Below are 20390 nucleotides of genomic sequence, written 5' to 3'. Positions count from 1 at the left end.
CTGGGATTCGTTTTATATGTCCTTTATGCTATGTTCTGAATTATATGAAACTTTGACTTGGATTTGGCTGAAAGACACTTGGGCAGTGGTTCTCAAACTTTTGTATTGGTGAACCCTTTCACACAGCAAGTCTCTGAGTGTGACCCCCTCCTTATAAATTAAAAACACATTTTTTAATATTTAACACTATTATAAATGCTGGAGATGAAGAAGCATTTGGGGGTGGAGGCTGACAGCTCACGACCCTCCATGTAATAACCTCGCGACCCTCTGAGGGGTCACGACCCCCAGTTTGAGAACCCTTGAACTTGGGGCAATCCTACCCTCCAGCTTTCTTCCGCGTCCACTTCAGAAGTACTCAAAATTTTAGCATAGGTTGAAAAGTGAATCACATTTTAAGAGGTTAGAGAGCCATAGGAGTTTAGAGAAAAAAAATATATTTTTTAAATTATGTATTAAAAAAACCTCCAGACCCACTGTATAAAATAAGATTTTAATGACCTGTGATTGCTGCAAAAGCAACTTTGATGGTCTTTTAGCTGTTTTACTTTTAACTGTGTTACAAATACAGCTGTACTATATGGAAGCATTTTGCTAGAAAACAACATATTTTAAGTGGCATAGTATCTATTTAATTTAAAATTGGTAAAATTTGGACCCAGTAATCTCTGGACCCATCAATAATCTCCTGGTATAAACATTATCTGATCAAGGTAGAAAATAATTGATAAATGCTGAATGTTTCTGTACTGAATGATGTTTCATAAAAATATTTGTTTTGATGCTAGTTTGCTTGACCGGAATGTGCTGTAATCATGATACATATTGAACCTCTTATAACCGTCTCTATATGAGTACATAGTCTTGATGGAAAACAGAATAAATGAATGTGTTTAACAGATTTATTATTGTATCAGATATTTTGTGAGTCATTATAGCAATGTCAGCAATTACTACTATAGTTAAGGACTTGCCAGTATTTTCTTTCCAAATTTCACCTTCCAGGAGTTTCTAACTCACTCATGAAAATACACATCAGGCTGAAATGTGGTGTGAAATTAGGGTAGTCCTGATCCCACTGATCATCAATTCCCAAACTTCTATAGACTTCAGTGGGAGCATGATGAGGCCCAATGTCTCATGGCAACACTTTGCTTTCATTTTGGTTACAAATTGACTACTTGTCCGGCTATTCTTTGCACTTAGAAGTATGTCAGGTAGAGTGCCTCAGAACTTACAGACTTCTGTTTGACAGATTTGGTTGACACATTGTTTACTGTGCTAATGAGCACAGATTTCCGAAGTACAAACACAGTATTACAAGAGTACATAGACTCCTTCAGTCTCTTTATTTTAGCTATCATGTCCCTGACCCATTGATTTATGACTGAAATGCAAGAAAATTCTATGCTATCCTGAAATGTGCTGTAAGCATTTTATATCTCAGCACCGTACACTGTTTGTATAGTGTTTACAGTTTCTGGCAGTACAGTAGACTGACAAGTCTGAAAGACAGACTAGAAAATGACGATATAAAGCAACAATTGATTGACATCTATAACATTATTGTTTCACACATTATTTTCTATTGGTAGGAAGAGACGACTGTTAGTTGGGATTCTTGGGTTCTATTCAGGGATTGCCATTTACTCACTGTGTGACCTGAACAACTGGCAAGTCACTTAACATCTCTGTGCTTCAGTTTACCTCTGCACAGAATTGGGATAACAATAGTTACCTCACGACCCAAGTGAGTTATTTAAGTCTCACAACACCCAGCCATGTTAGTCTGTATTCGCAAAAAGAAAAGGAGTACTTGCGGCACCTTAGAGACTGACAAATTTATTTGAGCATACGCTTTCATGAGCTACAGCTTATGCTCAAATAAATTTGTTAGTCTCTAAGGTGCCACAAGTACTCCTTTTCTTATTGTCATGAAGTCATTTGAAATCCAAAGATGAAAGGGGCGTTGTTAGTGCAGAGTATTATTAGTAAGTTTTCTTTGTTGACAATAATAAACCAGCTGCATCAATAATGAAAAATATTGCGATCTTACTCCTGCTGGCTTTATTAGGCTCAGTTGCTCTCTGAAAGTTTGAACAGAATAGATGTTAGCTTCTCAACAGCTCCAAAATGCACATAAACTGAAAAAAATGTAGATAATTGTCAAAGACTGGGTTCCTGTCCCCCACCCCCAGTTTGTTTTCTGCTTGTTCAGAAAAGGGTTGTTGCAAACCTAGGTTTCAATCCTGCTTCAGGATCCACTAGGTGCCCTCCTGGAGTTCCGTTTTTTTTTCAATGACGATAAAAGGTTAAAGAGCCACATTAGTAGATTCTAGTGGAGGATTGTGGCCCTAACTATTAACTTATAATAACATATCAAAGAACAAGTATGGACTGTGTTTTCTGTCTGAAGGACAGAAGTCTGAGCTCTGGACTTTGATTACAGAAACTTTTATTTTGGTCACTCTGTGTCATGTAAATCATACTGTTGCTTTACTTGGTCCAAAACAAACAACGCCCACCTCCCCCATACAATTATGGAGAGTTGAGGATTAAACTGGCTTTCCATAACAAGGACAAATTTGCTATCCCTCCGCCCCATTGATCCTTCTCACAAGTTCTCTGTGAATAAATAAATCCATCTGAAATTTTACATCCTGATTTTATTGCCAAGGTAGAACTTTTCTGGAAAGCTTCAGACAAATTGGACAAATTATTTTAGAGCTATGAGGGTTAAACAAAATTAGGGTTCACATTTTCTTAACTTTTTTTTGTTCATCATGTATTTTTAAAAAAACCCAACAGATTGAGATAGAAACTTCACAGTTTGACGACAGTGAGGACTAGTGCCTCAGACTAATTGCAGGGAGAGTTGGAGGTGTAACTGTTAGTAATTAAAAAGGCTTTATGTGTATACATTGGGAATCTTGCAGAGTTCCTAAATTTTCTATGCTGGTTTTTAAGAGTCTAATGAAGTACACGCCAGTCAGATACAAGCTCCATAAAGCTCACACAGGAGATACTGTGAAACTAAAGTTAATTAGACTCGGGTGGGTGGGTGGGGGGGAGAGATTGTTTTTAGTATCGGAACCACAACCATTCAAAAACCATGAGTTAACCCCCCCCCCAAAAAAAAATTATGAGATTTCCTAAAAAACATGAGATTTCAAAATAATAAACTTTGGATTCTTTTTATTTTTTCCTGTTGTGTTGGAGCATTTTACTGTTTTAAAACTTTAGGATTACTGTTTTAAAACTTTTCTCCACCACCAAGAGGTCTGGAAATGTACTTTTAGGGGAGAAAAAATTAAAACTGAGATTCTAAGTTAATAACATGATTCCAATAGCTGGGGCTTTAGGAAAAACACCAAATAAGATGAGACCTGTGGTAAAATTGCAAGACTTGGCAACACTGATTCCTATTGTGTGATACATTGCAGGGATGAAATATGAAAATAAAGCTCATGGTAATGAAAGTGTGGGGTAAAGTGCACACAAGGTATATACTAAATGAGCTCATTGCTGGCTCCAGGTTTAGGGAACTGCAAAGGTTATACTACCTCTGATGCCCCCACTCAAACTTCTCCCCAATAATGCAGTGAGCACAGCCCAGGCCAAACCTGAGAAACTAGCCTGTAATTTTGTTTATGACATCACACTTACAGTGTGTCTTGATCCTCCAAAATGCTGAACATTGGTCTGAGTATAGGAAAGCACCTGCGTGCTCAAAGTTAAGTATGTGCTTAAGTGCTTTGCTGGATGGAGGCCAGAATGCTCAGCATCTTTCAAGTTCAAGCCCTTTGTGGATCACAGTGGAGATGATGTCAAGAGGACAGCAATGTCAACACAGAAAGAAGCCAAAAGACCAGTGACAACAGCATTAGAGATTCTGTTTCCATGTGAATGTCCCTTGTAATAAAGAGCAAAAAATAAAGAAAATATTATAAATGAAGCTGGCAGCAACACCGATAGCCTAACTTTCTCCATTATAAGACCTGTTTTCAGTTGCCTATACTTTGCCAAATTTTAAAGTTCATTTGGGCTGAAATTTTCCATGCTGGGAGTGTCCCTCAGGCAGAATTTTTTGGAAAGTTTCCACAAGAACAGTTCATCCATTTCTGAGACTGATGTTAGGAGACAACACATTGTTTTCAATCGTCAAAAAATTCTCCCGACCATCATGGTGAGGAACTCTAACACACGCATATTTTGGAGAAGTAATCTGAAATTTTGCTGGGCTTCACCCTGCAGTCAGTGAAGTGCCTTTTGATATCCCTGTGAGAATATACTCAAGCTTGGTTTAATTACAAGCTTCTGAAAATAATTTTTTGAACATACCAGTAGAGACTTAGTGACTTGCAACTAAATTATTGAAAGAGTCCATAGGAATTGTTAGGCTTATCAGACCTATGGTCCATCTAGTCCAATGTCCTGTTTCCAACAGTGGTCTGCACCAGATGCTTCAGAATAAGGTACAAGAAACCCCTCAGCAGGCAGATGTGGGATAATTTATCCCTCCATGAAGGTCTCATCCTAATCCCTAATAGTTTGAAAAATATTGTCAGAATGACTGTCAGTAGTTCAGTTTTCAACCTTGCTTTCAGAAGTTTATAACTCAGCCATAAAAATTCCTTTCAGAGTGAAATCTGGCATACAATGTCTCAGTCCAGAAGTCAAATTTTACACAGATTTTTTTTTAAGTGAGCTGTTTTTAAGTTACAAAACTAAAAGAAAAAATACTTTTACTAAGTTAGGACACTTTACTCATTTAGCACTTTCACAGCTCAGTAATAGATGTATTTTTCAAAAAGATAATTTGCAAGCTGTCTGCTTCAGATGTAGATCAGGCTCTTCAATGAAACTCAAATACTTAAACCCCCAAAGTCATTAAAACTTGAAAGAAAGATGCAAAGGAGATTCTATTTCTATGGGACTGATGTGAAATATCAGTTAATGATAGTAGGGGCTGTGCAGTGAGAGATGACTCCTAGGTTGTGAAGCAGAAGCAGAGCCACTTTCAGCTGCTCTTATAGAACCATGGTAGTCCCCATTGCTATTATGCTTCCCCTTGTGATGGAGGAGGATATTCAGCAATCTTGCCCCTGCTCTGTCCCTGGAGTACCCTTGAACTGTCCCTGAAGTACCCTTGAACTGTTCCCTATTCCCCTCCCTCAGCAGCTTGGGGTTGGCATGATTTGCCCTACTGGGAACTTTGGTTGAGAACAAGATATATCCTAAAAAATACTAATGGCAACTTTTATTCATGCTGATGAGCACTTATTTATGTGAGCAGGTTGGTTGATTTCAATGAGTCTATTTGTGTGAATAAGTGCTCATCAATCTAAGTGTTGAACATTTGGCCTCTAAGTATCTACATTTCAAAGCAGCATCAATGCACTCTAAAATTGTACCCAAATTATTCATGTCTACATGTTTGGTGCACAGTGTTTTGGATTTGTGTTTTTGTGCCTTACAACCAGCAGTTGTTTTGCAACTTCCATTTCCCAAACAGATCTGAATTTCTGATGTGCAAAAAATTGTCACGCAAAAAACTGCAGGTGCAATTTGAAAGATTAGTTTAGAAAATTCAAGCCAAGGTATCCTTTCCCAAAGAGCTAATATAATCCACTGAATAAATAATTCACATTTTAAAAAAGTATCAGAATATATACCAGTATAGATAAGGTCCATTATACTATAGGGTTTAATCAGTAATGGTCAGATTCTACCACCTTATTCGTATGGTGTAATACCATAGTCTGTGAGTAGTCCCATTGGTTTAGATAGGAATTTTGACAGAATAGCGTACCACTCAGTGTAAGAGTGACAGTCAAGCCTTTAAGCATTTACCACTTGTGGTTATTCTGCATATACACTCATATTTCCGCATTTCTGTATCTAGATTGTTGCAGAGTGTTTGTGTGGTTTTGCTGCTGTACATATTTGCTCTGATTTAAAAAGCTATAATTCGTGGGTCATTTTAATTGAGTTCCAACTCTTTTTGACAACTGAAGGAAATGACAATAAAAAACTCTACTTGCTAAACACCACATGCATATCGCCACCTATATTTTTGCTAAGGAAATTTGTGTGAGCTGTAGGAAGTAAACAAACTCCCTTCCTGGTAAGAATTCCATATGCTCTCCAAGTCATGCTTGTTTGGTCACTAGTTGAAGTCCACTAGGAGTTTTACTATTGCTATTGATTTTATGTGGAAGGCATTTAGATACTGCAGCAATGGATGGGTAGTATAAAATCCTGCTAGACAGACGGAGCTGAAAAACCAAAGCCATTTTTGACATATATTTATCACGAGCTTGTTGATGAGTTATGACACATCCATACTGATTCAGAAAGGGAAAAAAGATGTTCTGTGGCTAACCAGACAGATGCAATACTAATTCTTTTCAGTAATATGTTGTCTTTATATAAAAACCTGAGTGCTAGTCGCAGCTTAATGCTATAGTGATTAAGGCCTTTTATATATCAGAGATAGATAGATAGGTCTCATAATGAAAATTAATTAAGCCTCAAAACACCCTTGTCAGGTAGGTAAATATTATCAAGGCCAGTTACATATGGGGAAACTGATAGATACAGAAGGTAAGTTGCTTGCTCATGGTCACAGTGAGTTAGTTAGATCTGGGGACGATTTTCTGTTCTCCTAGTTCCTAGACTTGTGTTCTGCTCACTAGGCATTCTCCCCCCTGAATTTTATTATAGGATGCAATGAGATGTAATTGCTCAAAACAGTCATTGAAATCAAGTGATTAAATATTTCTCATATTAGTTATTTTAACAGGTATTTCCATGACAAACTTTTCAGAACATTAAGGATAGCAGTACTTCTGACTTACACCTATTTTACACCAGGGTAATTCTTTTGACGTCAGTGACGGTACTCCTAATTTACAGTAGTGTGCGAGAAGAATCAGGCTCTTCCCATCTATGAAGTCTTTCTCATACATGTAGGCAGTTTAAAACTAACAGAAGGAAGTACTTCTTTACATGATGCACAGTCAACCTGTGGAACTCATTGCCAGGGGATGTTGTAAAGGCCAAAAGTATAACTGGGTTCAAAAAAGAATAAGAGAAGTTCATGGAGGATAGGTCAATCAATGGCTTTTAGCCAGATGGTCAGGGATGCAAACCCATACTCTGGGTGTCCCTAAACTTCTTATTTAGCATGTGCACAGTCTTCTAGCCAAGCAATGGCATCTTCAGAGGCATGATGCAGTTCTTCTAGGCCACCGCTGAACCTAGTCAGCAGGCATTCATCGACAATGTGTGTCATTCTCTGTGTTGTACCACAGCTGCACAAAGGGCTGTCACAAAGACCCCAGAGATTGGATGAGCCCATAATGGGTGACGTGATGGCAAACGTGCAGCTGGTGGTTTGGGGGGCAATGGATCAGCGTCCTTGTCATGCCACCTACCAGTATCTGACAGCAGTCAGGGAAGCTAATGATCCAACCAGCGAGCCGAATTCCACGAGCACCAGCTCAATGAATCCTGGCACTGTCATCACCAACTACCCCAACGTGCAGCCCTGTGACTTCTGTGTTGTTGGTTCAGCTCTATGCGTGTTACAATTCGAAGTGGAGGGTTTGTCAGCTGCCAAGGGTGATTTAACTAAACCTCTGACTGCTAGAAGCTGGGAATGGACAACAGGGGACGGATCACTTGATAAATTGCCCTGCACTGTTCACTCCCACTGAAGCGTCTGGCTTCAGCCACTGTCGGAAGACAGGATACTGGTTAGATGGGCCATTGGTCTGATTCAGTATGGATGTTCTGATGTTTGTTTTCTTCATATTGTCATTATAATACATGAAATTACCAACGCAGTTAACCAGAAAAATTTACTTGAGAGTCAGGGATTTTGAATGTAAAACAAGAAAATTCAGAGTTAAGGCTAGAATGTTGTGTGATGATCCTCTATCCTTACCTCACCCTATTGTATTTCAGCAAATACGGTATTTAATGTCACTTGGGCTTTGTCTGCTCTTGGAAAATGAGCCATTTTTGATAAAATGGGGTTAAAAACAGTTTCCCACCTGAGGCCCACCACAAGTAATGTTGAAAATGGTTGCCCTGCTAGTGTGGACAATGTCAACTGAGTTATCCCTTGCTGTAGTAAATCATACTTGATGAGAGCCTTTGGGACCACTAGCCTGAAATAACACAAGTGGGATTTGGCTCAAGGTGTACAGAAAAGTTTGTTACAATGGGTGTTCAAGTCAGCTGACCTTGTTCACACCAGCAGCAAAACTGTTTTCAACACCATTTGAACAAGCGTGGAGAGAGGACAGGTTTTAACATCAATTGTGAAAAACAGCTAATTTTCCAAGGATAGAAACAGCCTTCCTATTCCAAAATATCAGCACTAGTAAAGGTACAACTGAGTGAAACTGCAAGTGTTAAGTCTGCAATGTCAGCATTAACTGTGAATTTCCATGCTTTTGTATACTTAGAGTATATCGGCTGCTTAACAATTATTAGCGGGGTTTAATACATTATGATCTAGCATATACACAAATATTGTATGCCGGAACACAAATTAAGTAGTAGACTCTTCAACACTTGAATCTTCAAATCAAGACTTTCTAATGTCTTTCTAAATTATATGCCCTAGTTCAGTGGTTTTCAAACTGTGGTTCACAGATGCCGGGGGTCCTCAGACTATGTCTAAGGGGTCAGTGAAAGGTTGTCGTTACCATAGAACAGTGGTTTTCAACTACTATTTCCAAAGAGGTTCACACCTCCATTTGAAATTTTTTAGAGGTCCACAAATGAAAAAAAGGTAAAAAAACCACTGCCCTGGTTCAACCAAATATTATCAGGCTTGATGCAGGGATTACTGGGTCAAATGTTTTGGCCTATGTTATACCGGAGATCAGACTAGATGATCACCAATGTAATTTACTATTTAGCATATAAAGATAATATTCCTAATTTATATTTAATCCTGGAGCCCTTTCATGTGTTAACTCCCACTGAAAGCCCTGGGAATTCTCAGTGTGAAAACGCTGAAGGAGCAGATGATTTGCCATATCAGATTAGACCAATGATCTCTTCCATTGACCCATTTATCTTCTCCATGATCAGCACACTATTCATCTAGGTTTTTGTACTTGCACTCATCACTGTAGTCTCCTGAGCTCCTTCCACTTGGAACCAAAGGACACTAAGTGGCTATTTCAAAGTCTAGCATGATTTTATTCCACTGTTCCAACAGCCTGTCAGATTTTTTCCCCTTCATCTTGCCACTAGTATTTCTTCCTTTTTTTTCCGTTTCTTGCTCCTGCTCTTTCTATGTCCTGCCTCTTCCCCCACACCGGGTTCTTGGATATTATTTATTGTTTGGATTCTAGTAGTGGCCACAATGTGCTAGGCAAGTTCACACAGACACAGGCCACAATGTGCTAGGTGATGTACACACACACACATAGAAGACAGTCCTGGCCCCAAGGAGCTTATGATTTAAGGCAGGTAATATACACAGTGTGGGATAGAAGGATACAATCTCAGCATGTACAGTTTTGATACATATCATATACATTTTTGTATATATATTGGGATTTGTATTTGTTTTTATTAAATTCACATCAACCAGACCCTACTACCTCTCAGCCTGTTCATTATTAGTTTGCCAGTTTCTTGAAAGCATCATGGAAGAAGTGGGTCATGATGAGAGTTTTACTTTTTGCATTTGGTGTTGCTATCGTGGCAAAGCTAAGCTAACACAAGAGCAAGGGGACAGTCAATGAAATTGAAAGGCAACACTTTAAAAACTGATACAAGATGATTTTTTCTTTTCTACATAACACATATTCAACCCGTGGAACTCATTGACATCAAACATCCTTGAGGCCAGGAGCTGAGTAAGATTTAAAAACAGATTAGACATTTATATTTTACTTACATATTTATTTAGGCTGGGATTTTTTAAAGAAAGCTAAGGGAGTTAGGAGCCCCAATTCCCACTGAAAATTCCACCCGTAGAAGTCTAAACATATACAAGGCATCTATTTAGGAGTCTGGATAGTTTTGACACAAATTACCACCAGAAATAAATAAGGAAATATCTAGAACAAGTAAGTAGCTAGCCTCATGAATAATCCCTCCAAATCTTTCCACTAGCTTTAGTCACCATCAAGACCTACATACTTCCAAATCTCTACTAAGCTGCAGCATGCCCTGAAAGGCAATATTTAAGATAATGAGAATATCCACAGTTACATCAAATAAGACTAAAATATTTTTAAAGGATATATAAAGCCTTATGCTTTACAGCATGAGTCAACCACCAATTTATGAAGATTAGGAAGAAATATCCAGTGTGGCAGTTTATTGCAAAATTATTCTCTATGGGATTTTTTCCACCTTCCTCTGTAGCATCTGATACCTGCCTCTGTCAGAGACAGGACAACCCACTATATGGACCACAGTGTTTACACAACATAGCCCCATAAACTTCTTGTACTCATTCTTCACTTCCTCAGCCCCAAATGCCTGAGTGAATAGGTGAGCCTTACGTCATGCCCTGAAGACCAAAATAATTGGTCTCTGAGGAACCATAGGCCCTCAGCTAATCTGTGACAAATATGGCGTAAATTCCTTGATAATATAGAGCAGATGGAAGAACAGAGGAGAAAATATTCCACAATATAGAGTTCTCGACTGCCTATGCCCTGCCTCAAGTCTGTGGAGCCTGTCAGTAAAAATACCTCAACTGATCTCAGCTATTACACTGGTTCATGAGAAAGGAGATGGGGCATCTCATGTAGTCAATCCCAAACAAAGCAGATTTTGATAGATTTAAATCAACACTTTGACCTGTTCACAATTTTAAAACTATACTTTATCTAATCTAATCTGTTAATCTAATTTGTTCAACAGCATTTCTAAAGTGCCCATTACCATTTTACCATGGTGCTGAATTGAAACTGGCAGAATGGAAATGGGGAAGGAGAGGCACAGAAATAAAATGCATCCTATTCTGTTTCCCAGTCACATAAATGATCAAAGCTCTATACGTGAGGAGCACCTTGTAAACAAAAGCAAGACTGTTTAGAAAAGAGGGAAGAATATTCTCAGGAGCTTTGTTAAAGGCAGTGATTTATATTCAAAAGAAAGGCAGAAATGTATAATAGCATGCTGTGCATTATAGTCCACAGGGTACATTACACTGGAAGCTTAGTGCTGAAATCTAAAACATAAGGGACAAGTTATGCCTTTAGATATACATGCACAACTCTTTGTGAAGTCAAGGACAGCTGTATTCTTATATTTAATGGTGGAATTTGGCCCTAAATATTTAAACATTTATCGAGGAAAAAACCTGATTGTCATAATCAAAGATAATCAACGCATTTTTATCTGAAATGTAATGGACACAGAACACCATCTGACATCAGAATTAAAGAAATAAATGGGAAGATGAGGGGGAAGATGAGGCTGTAGACTCAGCATTCTCTTTCCTCTGCATGGTCAAGTAAAATTAATTTGTTTCAGGACGCTGAGGAAATTAAATCCTTAGCAACTTGTGGCTGATGTTATTTACTCTGAAGTCCAGGAGTAATTTGATGCAACTTCTCAGCACTGTTCCTATAGTTCCAAAAATTACTGTTTTGAATGTGCTTAATTCTGGAAATTTTCATTATACTAAATACAGGCCAGAAAGAAGTAAGAGGGCTTTATGTGACTCTGTTTCTGTGAGGAGAGCTGAGTCCTTTGGCTTATTCTCCCTACTCATCACAGGCCCACGGCCAGGGTCTATAGCAAGCCAGATGCATGAGTTGGGAGTGACAAGGGCTCAGAGTCCAGCTGCTCTCTGGTGCAAAGTCTGTCCCCAAATCCCTATTTTTTAAGGCTGAAGAGTCTGAAATCTGAAAGTTTTGTTCAATCTACATTATGTTCTAATTTGTATATTTGATTAATATATTTTACTTCATGTACATATAAGACAGCAAATGTCTTGATTACCAGAACTTAAATTGTTATTATAGTAATTGCTATGCTTCTGGCTGACTTTGGCACATCTCCTAGCTGGGCTCCTAGCTTGGGCTGCTCCATGCTCTGTGGTTGGAAGGAACTCTGGCTGGCTATGTTTGCTCCTCCCTAGCTAGGAAGCCCTGGGTGGTGCTGCTTGATTATTGCTCACAGTTTAGCTACAGCATTCCACTTTTTCTTTAGTCATAGCTCCAAATGTATGGGCAAGTAGGGGGACTATGCACCAGGCTTTATTTTTCAACGTTTGAGCCCTCCTGGTTTAATTTTTAACGTTTGAGCCCTTTAATCATAGAGATCTCTCTAGAGTAGTTCTATCCCTAGAGATACAATCTAGAGTGTCTTCTTGGCATTCCAAATCAGGAAATTGCTGCACCTTGGTGAGACCAGTTCAGGAAGCAGCTAGAATCAGGAGGTTGAGCAGATTTGTAAATCTTTAGGGCAAATCAGAGCAAGTTAGGCTTTGTCTGTACTTGGAAGTCAGCCGCTGGTACAACTACACCAGTGAAAACAAGGACAGCTACATTTGCTTGGAACACTATACTCAGTTGGGGCAAATGATGATTATTTGTTTGCACTGGTGCAGCAATATTGGTTGTTGGCCACTGTTAACTGAATTGTGGCTAACTCCAAGTTGTAGACGAGTCCTTACTTCAGATTAAGTATACTGTAATGCACACAAGTTCCCAGTGGTGCTGGAATTAGGAGTGCTACTGCACCCCTTGGCTTAAAGTAGTAATAACAAACACCACATAGGTGGTTTCCTTCATCAGCACCCCCACTATAAAAATTGTTCCAGCACCCCTCTAAGTTCCCCACATTGAACTGTCTGTGGAGACCATGACAGTACATCTTGTGCAATCAGCTGATCTGAGCTGAGGAGTGGCAGGGAGCTAGTTAGGGGAAAGGAGCCGGTGGCAGTGCATAATAGGTCTCTGCATGCCCTTTCCTCCAGTGGATTCCCTGAGATCAACAGTGTCAGTCTGGACTACAACTGCAACTGTAGCTTTTGCTATTTGTTTCCATTGCATTAGTATGTTGCTTATGTGTATGTATTTGGCATGTGGGCTGATAGAAGGGAGGGTGTATGTATGTATGTAAATACAAACTGAGGCTCTAGGCCATATCTGGATCACACAACACAACCGATCTGTCATAATAACATGTTGTACTACCTAATGCTAGGTTTCAGAGTAGCAGCCGTGTTAGTCTGTATTCGCAAAAAGAAAAGGAGTACTTGTGGCACCTTAGAGACTAACACATTTATTTGAGCATAAGCTTTCGTGAGCTACAGCTCACTTCATCAGATGCTGTGTCTCCAAATCTTTAGTTGCCTCCAAATTGCTCCAGATCTTTAGTTTCCATCCTTTATTCCTTTTTTGGCACAAAATACACCATTATTTCCACATCATTCTGGGCTGCTCTTGTGATTTTATCCATATGAATCAGAAGCGAATAAGAGTTGGCAACTACATACCTGTTATATTATAGAGTACACTTTAATCAGCACCCTAATAAACAGCACACCCAGTTAATTGGGACAATTGCCAGGGAGTGGATTTAGCTCACTGCACTTCAGTGACCGTAAATGATGGATAAGCAGCATGCTTGCTGTTGTCTACAAATTTATTTGTAGTAGTTAGCAGGTGTGAATTGGTGTTCCCTGGCATATGTTTCCCCTCGCCCCCTCCCCCCAACCTCCCGCACCCTGTTCAATTTATGTAAGTTCTCTGCTCTAATGTATCTTTTAAAGGTAACTTTCTCTTAGTGCAGGTGTTTAAAAATGGTTTAATTATTTGTCTCTTATTCTTTTCAAAGAAACTAGTGAAACAAAAGTGGCTTCCACTGTAACACATTCCTATGAGGCTTGGATAATCAAGATGATGGCTTAGTTTGCATGTTTCTCTTTCCACCAGTCTGTCAATTCAGAGGACTCTACCTTACTGTGGAACTGCTATGTATAAAGGGACACATACATGAACAATTCTGCTGCAGCTTTCTAGAACTACCTTTGATATTATACACCGCATGCTGGCCATTCTTCCTTTAAAGTAGTGTTCCTATGATGAGAAAAATCTGTATCTAAAAGTAAAACCTAGCACCTGAAACTGATATATGCTACAATTGACTGCAAACACATGTGACATTTTTCTATAATTTGGACACCCTTTGCCAGAAAATTAAATAAAATTGAATACAGCAAACCGCTCTAATCCCCACATTCCTCTCAGATTGTTTCTACGGAGACTGTAAAGCATTAGTGAAAGCAAACAAAGTAAGTTACCAAAAAAAAGGGGGGGGGAAGAACCCCTCAATAAGGCATCTTTAAAATGAGGATCATCATGGTTCAGCAAAAGGTAGAAATGTTGGTATAATTAAAGGAGGACATAATTTGTGGGTCACTCGAAAAGAACTGTCCATGTTGCCATTTGTTTTGACTTGTTGGCACGAGGAAAAGAGACCACTCTGTCCTACTGCAGATGGTTATTAGTTGTGGCTTCTGTAGAGTCTCCGGATCCTCTTTGGAACATGGAGGATTTCTTTTATTACATATTCTGGACACTATCTTTTTTAAATTATTTTTAAAAATATTTTTTTCTCCAATGTGTGCAAAATCTCTTTGCACCAATGCTTCTGTACTGAAATTACTGTGCCAAAGGAATGCGAACGTCTAGAGCAACAATGGTTCATTTTCCTTTAATGACTTTGTCGACAGGATGGAGACATTTTTGTGGTGTGATGAATTCACTCGGTCTCCCGTTGTGTTTTCCCCACATGCTTTGGAAACTCTCTCTTTCTCTAAGAAGTTATGTCCATCCACTCTGGCAAGATCTGCATTACTTTATATTCATTGTGCTTCAATGACACCCCAGTGGTACTGACCTTCTGGGATGACTGATGTAAATTATATGCTATGTAGGGGAAAAATAAAATCTTTTTCTTACTTTTTATGTTCTGCAGAGCAATAAAAGTGAAAACAAATGACAGAGAAAATCAGGCTTATTCAAAAGTAAAACTTTGTGTGTGTTATGGTTTCAGCAGACTCCAGTTTGTGAAAGCAATGAGACATTTCATAATGACTTATGTATCTTAAAGGTGACCTGCCAAGGGAAACGATGTTTGTGCCCTTTTTTGGTTCTTCATGATGCATAAAGAAAGCCTGAAATTATTTTAAGTCCCTGTGAAGTTTAGTAAGAACTCAAGAGACTTGTCCAACAGCAAGCATAGTACTTTTAACTGCACAAGCACTCAAGTGACACTGAGACTGCTCAGGCTTCTGGAAACATGTCGTTCCCATTGGGCATGTTCATTCATTCCAGTATATTTTGCTTGATTTATATATTAGAATTATCAGGAATATTAATTCTTGCCTTCCCTGTATATTTCCCACAGGACTCAACTGAGGACTACAGAACTAAAGTAAAAGCTTCCAGTGGAAGGAAAGGATTGGGGAAGACTGCTAAATCTTTTTCATCTTGACAGATTTTTTTTTTCTTTTTCAGGAGAATACTTGACAAAAATGCCTATAGTCCTGATTTGGCAGGGGCTGTTTAGGTATTTGTAAATCTATCATGGGAGGGAACAGTCCCAGTCAGCGTCTCAGCTTCTCTGTTGTAACTCCGTTGCTCTAAAAACCACCACCACCAGCAATGCTGGCCTTTTGCAACTGTGGCATTGTCAGTGCTTGGGCTGCTCTCAACTCTTCCTCTGCAATTGTAGGCACCAGCAGGAAGGAAGGGATGTTGAGATCACTCAGCTGGCTAGCTGTGAGTGGTAACATCTTCCAGTCTCCCCAAGATGCGTGCGAAGGAGGTAGAAATGGGACAGAAGGCGGGAAAAGACATAGGAAGGAGGCAAACAGAAGGGGAAGATAGGGTATTGATAGGAGGGAACAGGAAGAGTGGGTGCCTTTGGGGCATGCCATTGGTGGAGGAAGGAAAGAGGATGGGGGGAGCATGATGGAGCTATGGAAAAAAGATGAAACATTTCTTCAAGATTAATTTCAAATAAATCAGGATTTGGGGGCTCTTTAAGGATTAATTTGCTGAATGCTAGCCCCACCCCCTTCAAAGAATAACCTAAAATCTACTGTAATGCATATACAGTTGTGCAGCCACCAGACTGGTTTCTGAGGAGAATTGATCCTGGTAAAATTTTTACATATTTGCCAACTGTACAAGAGTTTTAGCTAAATAGGTGATGATAAAAAAAAATCTATATCTATAGAGAGAGACTGTTTGATTAACAATCTTGTGAAGTCACAATCCCAAACAAGCCTTTAAAAAATATTTCATGCCTTTTTTACACATTCTCTCCTCCCCCCATCACATACATAATTACTTTCTTATTTTATATTTTCTGGTTATCTTTGTTAATTCTATTTTACAGACTCTACACAGGATTGTGGAGTGACAGGAATAACCCAATGCACGTAGCCACTTAGCCATGTCAGTAGCAGTGTCACAAATCATCTATTATTTGGGATTGCAGGTAGGCAGCTTCCAAGTAACTCTGATTCTAGTAATCTGTAACAAAATTGGCTTCCCTTTTAGGGAAATTGGCTTCCCTTTTCCTGTACTAGAAAGTTGTTGAGACACTGGAGGAAATTCACAGAAAAGCAACACGAAGTATTTGGAGGTGCAGAGAAGAGGACAGAGGGATGGAATTATGAGGAAAAGTTAAAGGAGCTAAAATATGTATATCTTGCTAATTGACACCTGGGAGTGGCAATGGTCATGAAGCAGTATGCAAGTATTTGAAACAGGCTAGATGTCAAGGACAAAGTTTAGGGTTTGTTTAGGGTTTAATAAGAGGGTATAATTAGGAGTCACGGGATGAAATTGGAGGGAAAATTTAGGCCTTGGCTACACACAGAAGTTGTACCGCTTCAACTGTACTAGTATAAAATAGTACAATTCCATAGTATGGCTGTGTTTATACCAGTATAAGTGGGCTTATACCACTATAGCTTATTCCCATAAAGGAAGGGGAATAAGGTGTATTGGTATGTCATCTTTATGCTAAAATAACAGTGTCCAAACTAGGGATTTTATATTTTACTGGTTTATCACACCTCCAACTAAAATACTTATACTGGTACAAAATCCATGTATAAACCAGACCTTAGCTGAATATCCCTAAAACCCTTCCTGACGGGGACAGCTATTAAGCTGTGGAGCAGTTTTGTGGCGAGACTCATCATAAGATCCACTTTTTGGGACATTTAAACTTGCCCAGAAGAGAGGATCTTGCATCAAACTCTCATAGATGAAGCATCACTTTGAAATGGAGCTATGTGTTTGCAAACCGCTGGGTGCTTATTATTTTTGGATTAATTTTTGTCTCATAGTCACTGGGACCCATCCTTAAAGCCTGACATATACTACCTTCAGTACAGCCTGGTTGCTGTAGGGCTTAAGCCTCAGATACACCAACTGCAGTAGTGCCTAGCTACTATAGGGTCTAGGCCTCAGATACATGACCTGCAGTAGTGCCTGGTTGCCATGAGACAGTGGTTTTTGACCTTTTTTCATGTTCAGACCCCCAAACATTTTCAAATGGAGGTGCAGACCCCTCTGGAAATCTTAGACATAGTCTGCAGCCCTGCAGGGGTCCGCAAATCACAGACTGAAACCCACTGTTCTATGGGAACCACCTGTCAGAGCTCCCAGGTAGACACTTCCTGCCGGGGCCCACAGGTTGAAAACCACTTCTGTGGGGTCTAAGCCTCAGACACACGATCTGCAGCAGTGCCTGGTTGCTATAGGGCCTCTCCCGTCTGCTGGGCGGGGGGGCGAGGGGGAGAGAAATCTACAAGCATGTGAATTTATGGCAAGGGGCCTAGCGTGTTTCTAATGTAAACACAACGCATGGGGGACTTCCTAACCAGGTGCCGAGAGGAGACTGTAGAGATGCCTCTAGAAGTACCCCATGATGGCTCCAGGGTCTCCTCTGAAACCGGTGGGGGGCATCCGAGCATCTACGGGGGAGGGGAGGGGAGGGGGGGGCCCTCCTCTGGGGGACTCCCTAGCGCTCCTCTCCCCTGCGGGCTGCTCGAACGCGCCACCCACGCCGCCGCGCGCAGGGGGAAGCCCCTTGCTGTGGGACGCTGCGGCGGCGGCCCGCCCCTGCTCCACCCCCCGCTCCTCGCGCGGGGCTCCAACCGCCGCCGGTCCCCCAAGTTGAAGGGGCGCGCGCCGCCACACAGAAGATGGAGGCGCGGGGGCGCCGCAGCAGATGTGTGGCGGAACCGGCCCCTCCCCCGGCGGGCGGCGCCATTTTCCCCCTGCTCGGTTAGTCCCCTGGAGCCGAGCGGCTGCCGAGAGGCCTCGGTTCCTCTCTCCGTGTCTGGTGGTAGGGGAAAGAGGACGGCGCAGCTCCCCTCTCCCTCGTGTCTAACCACCCCCCTCCCCCGTCTCTGGACACCAGCCCACTGGGGTTAGTTGGCCACCACCAGGCCAGGCTGCGCCTTCCTTCCTTGCACGCCTCTGCGTCCAGCCCCGTGTGTCTGAGCCTTTGAGTGAGTCACCAGCAAGGGCGAGCGAACAGCGTGTTGCTATTGCCTGACTAACTTAGCAGGGAGCTCATGGGGCCGTGGAGGTATTGACCCAAGGGATATGTTGCCTGGCTGCCGAGGAATCTTTTTTTTGGGGGGGGGCGGGGGGGAGAGAAGGGGAGGGTTAGGTGTGTTTCTGAGTCTTGTACCCTGTTGCAGGAATGTCTGCTAATGTACCTTGGCCTCTGTGATTCCACCCAGCGCTGTGCCGGTGGCACCCAGGTCTGGGGAAAGCAGCTCCTTTCCTTGTAACGTTATCTGTTACCTGGTACCAGACGCTAAAACCAAGATTTCCCCCCCCCCTCCCACGAATTGGCCACCTGTTGCAGGTGCCTGAGTGTTTGGGGTGCCCAATCTGACACCTCGGGCCTGAATTTCAGAGCTGCTGAGCACCCACAACTCCTCGGTGGTAGCTGTGGATTCTCAACAAGTCTGAAATTCACGTTCAAAGCACCCTAATAACTGAGGCACCCAGAACAGGTGACCACTTTGGGGAGTATGGCTACAAATAACTCCTCAGCCTGGTGATCTGCATCCTGTTTCTCTCCTCTTATCAATTTCCCTGGGGTTTACGCTATAGCTTACTGTTTCACTATGCCCTATTTATAGTCATGTTTGTAAACAACTTTGAAAATGTTTTTATAATTTATATAGAACAAGTTGCTGATGTCCAGTTACACCGAAAGTGTGCCAGGTACTGTTGAGTGTTGTTTTGTGGTGGTGTTTATCTTTGCAGTTCTGAGAGTATGGTGGTTTCTCTCCCACATTTTTTTGTGGGGGATGATGGATTTTATTTAGATAGCAGTACAAGCATGTGTGGTGTTTTATAGGTGAAGGGCCCAGACTTTGCAATGAATAAAAAACTACCTGTTCCCAGGTTCTGAGCATTTAATACATTCTCAAGTCCAAGAGAATGCATTTTTTTCTGTTAAACTCTTACAAATGTGTAGTGGTTTTCATTATCATTTACTAAATATATTAAATTATGCTTTATGTATTGGTCAGCAACTTCAGCTCTAGAAATTACACAAATAAATGACTGAAACACTTTGGCCTATGAATGAAAAGAACATGCAAAGTATTATTAGATATGCATTCTAGAAGAAAATGATGTTTTGGGCAATATACTTAGCTTCAAGGGAATGTCTACTGTTAAAATGCTACAGTGGGCAGCTGCAGTGCTTAAACATAGATGCTACCTATGCCAACAGGAATGAGTCTCCCTCCCATTGTCAATCTAGCTCCCCAAGAGATGGTAGTTATGTCAACAGAAGCATTCTTCTGTGGACCTAGCATTGTCTACAACGGGGTTAAGTCAGTATAGTTACCTCTCTCTCGGGGCTGTGGATTTTTCACATCCTTGAGCGATGTAGCTATACCAGTGTAAATTCCCAGTGTAGACCAGGACGTCCTATAGCAACATTAAGGGTGTGTTGTGAGGTACTTCAGAAGATTTTTGTAGAACTGAGTTTACTTGAAGTGTTATAATTTGAACCAAATGGAAATTAGATACAAATTCTGTTGATGTGGTATTTAGAGAATGCCTTCCTTTTGAAATATTCAGCTAAAGTCCTATGTTCTTGTACCTCTATGAGTCTTCTCCTTTTATGCTTTCTCCCCACAGAAGACATTTTTGGAAACTACACCTCTCTCCCTTCCCCTTCCTTTTCTGTTTTAAGTTTATTATTCTTTACCATGGGCCAGATTCCAAAGCCCATTGAAGCCAACAGAAAGATTCCCATTGACTTCAATGGGCTTTACTCAGACCTCATGTTTGTAGATTGGTAACCTGTCTCTTATGGTGACTTTTCATCTCGTT

The 20390-nt window shown here is 40.7% G+C and overlaps 2 protein-coding genes across 16 annotated transcripts in view; one reads left to right on the top strand and one right to left on the bottom strand.

The window, feature by feature from the left end:
* RUNX2 (RUNX family transcription factor 2) overlaps positions 1–20390 on the bottom strand; it is a 196845-nt gene that overhangs the window by 113367 nt on the left and 63088 nt on the right. The window lies entirely within an intron of this gene.
* SUPT3H (SPT3 homolog, SAGA and STAGA complex component) overlaps positions 18092–20390 on the top strand; it is a 470398-nt gene continuing 468099 nt past the window's right edge. For 5 of the 15 annotated variants that reach the window (XM_073335781.1, XM_073335783.1, XM_073335770.1 and 2 more), the window contains exons 1-2: positions 18315–18535; positions 19226–19265. The gene's annotated coding sequence lies outside the window, so the exon portion shown is untranslated. The other 10 variants (XM_073335772.1, XM_073335768.1, XM_073335771.1 and 7 more) reach the window with 7 other exon arrangements.

The sequence above is a fragment of the Lepidochelys kempii genome, chromosome 3 (genome assembly GCF_965140265.1).
Source record: "Lepidochelys kempii isolate rLepKem1 chromosome 3, rLepKem1.hap2, whole genome shotgun sequence".
Classification (NCBI taxonomy): domain Eukaryota; kingdom Metazoa; phylum Chordata; order Testudines; family Cheloniidae; genus Lepidochelys; species Lepidochelys kempii.
Note: the sequence above shows the minus strand (reverse complement) of the source record. Positions and strands in the feature narration are given on the sequence as shown.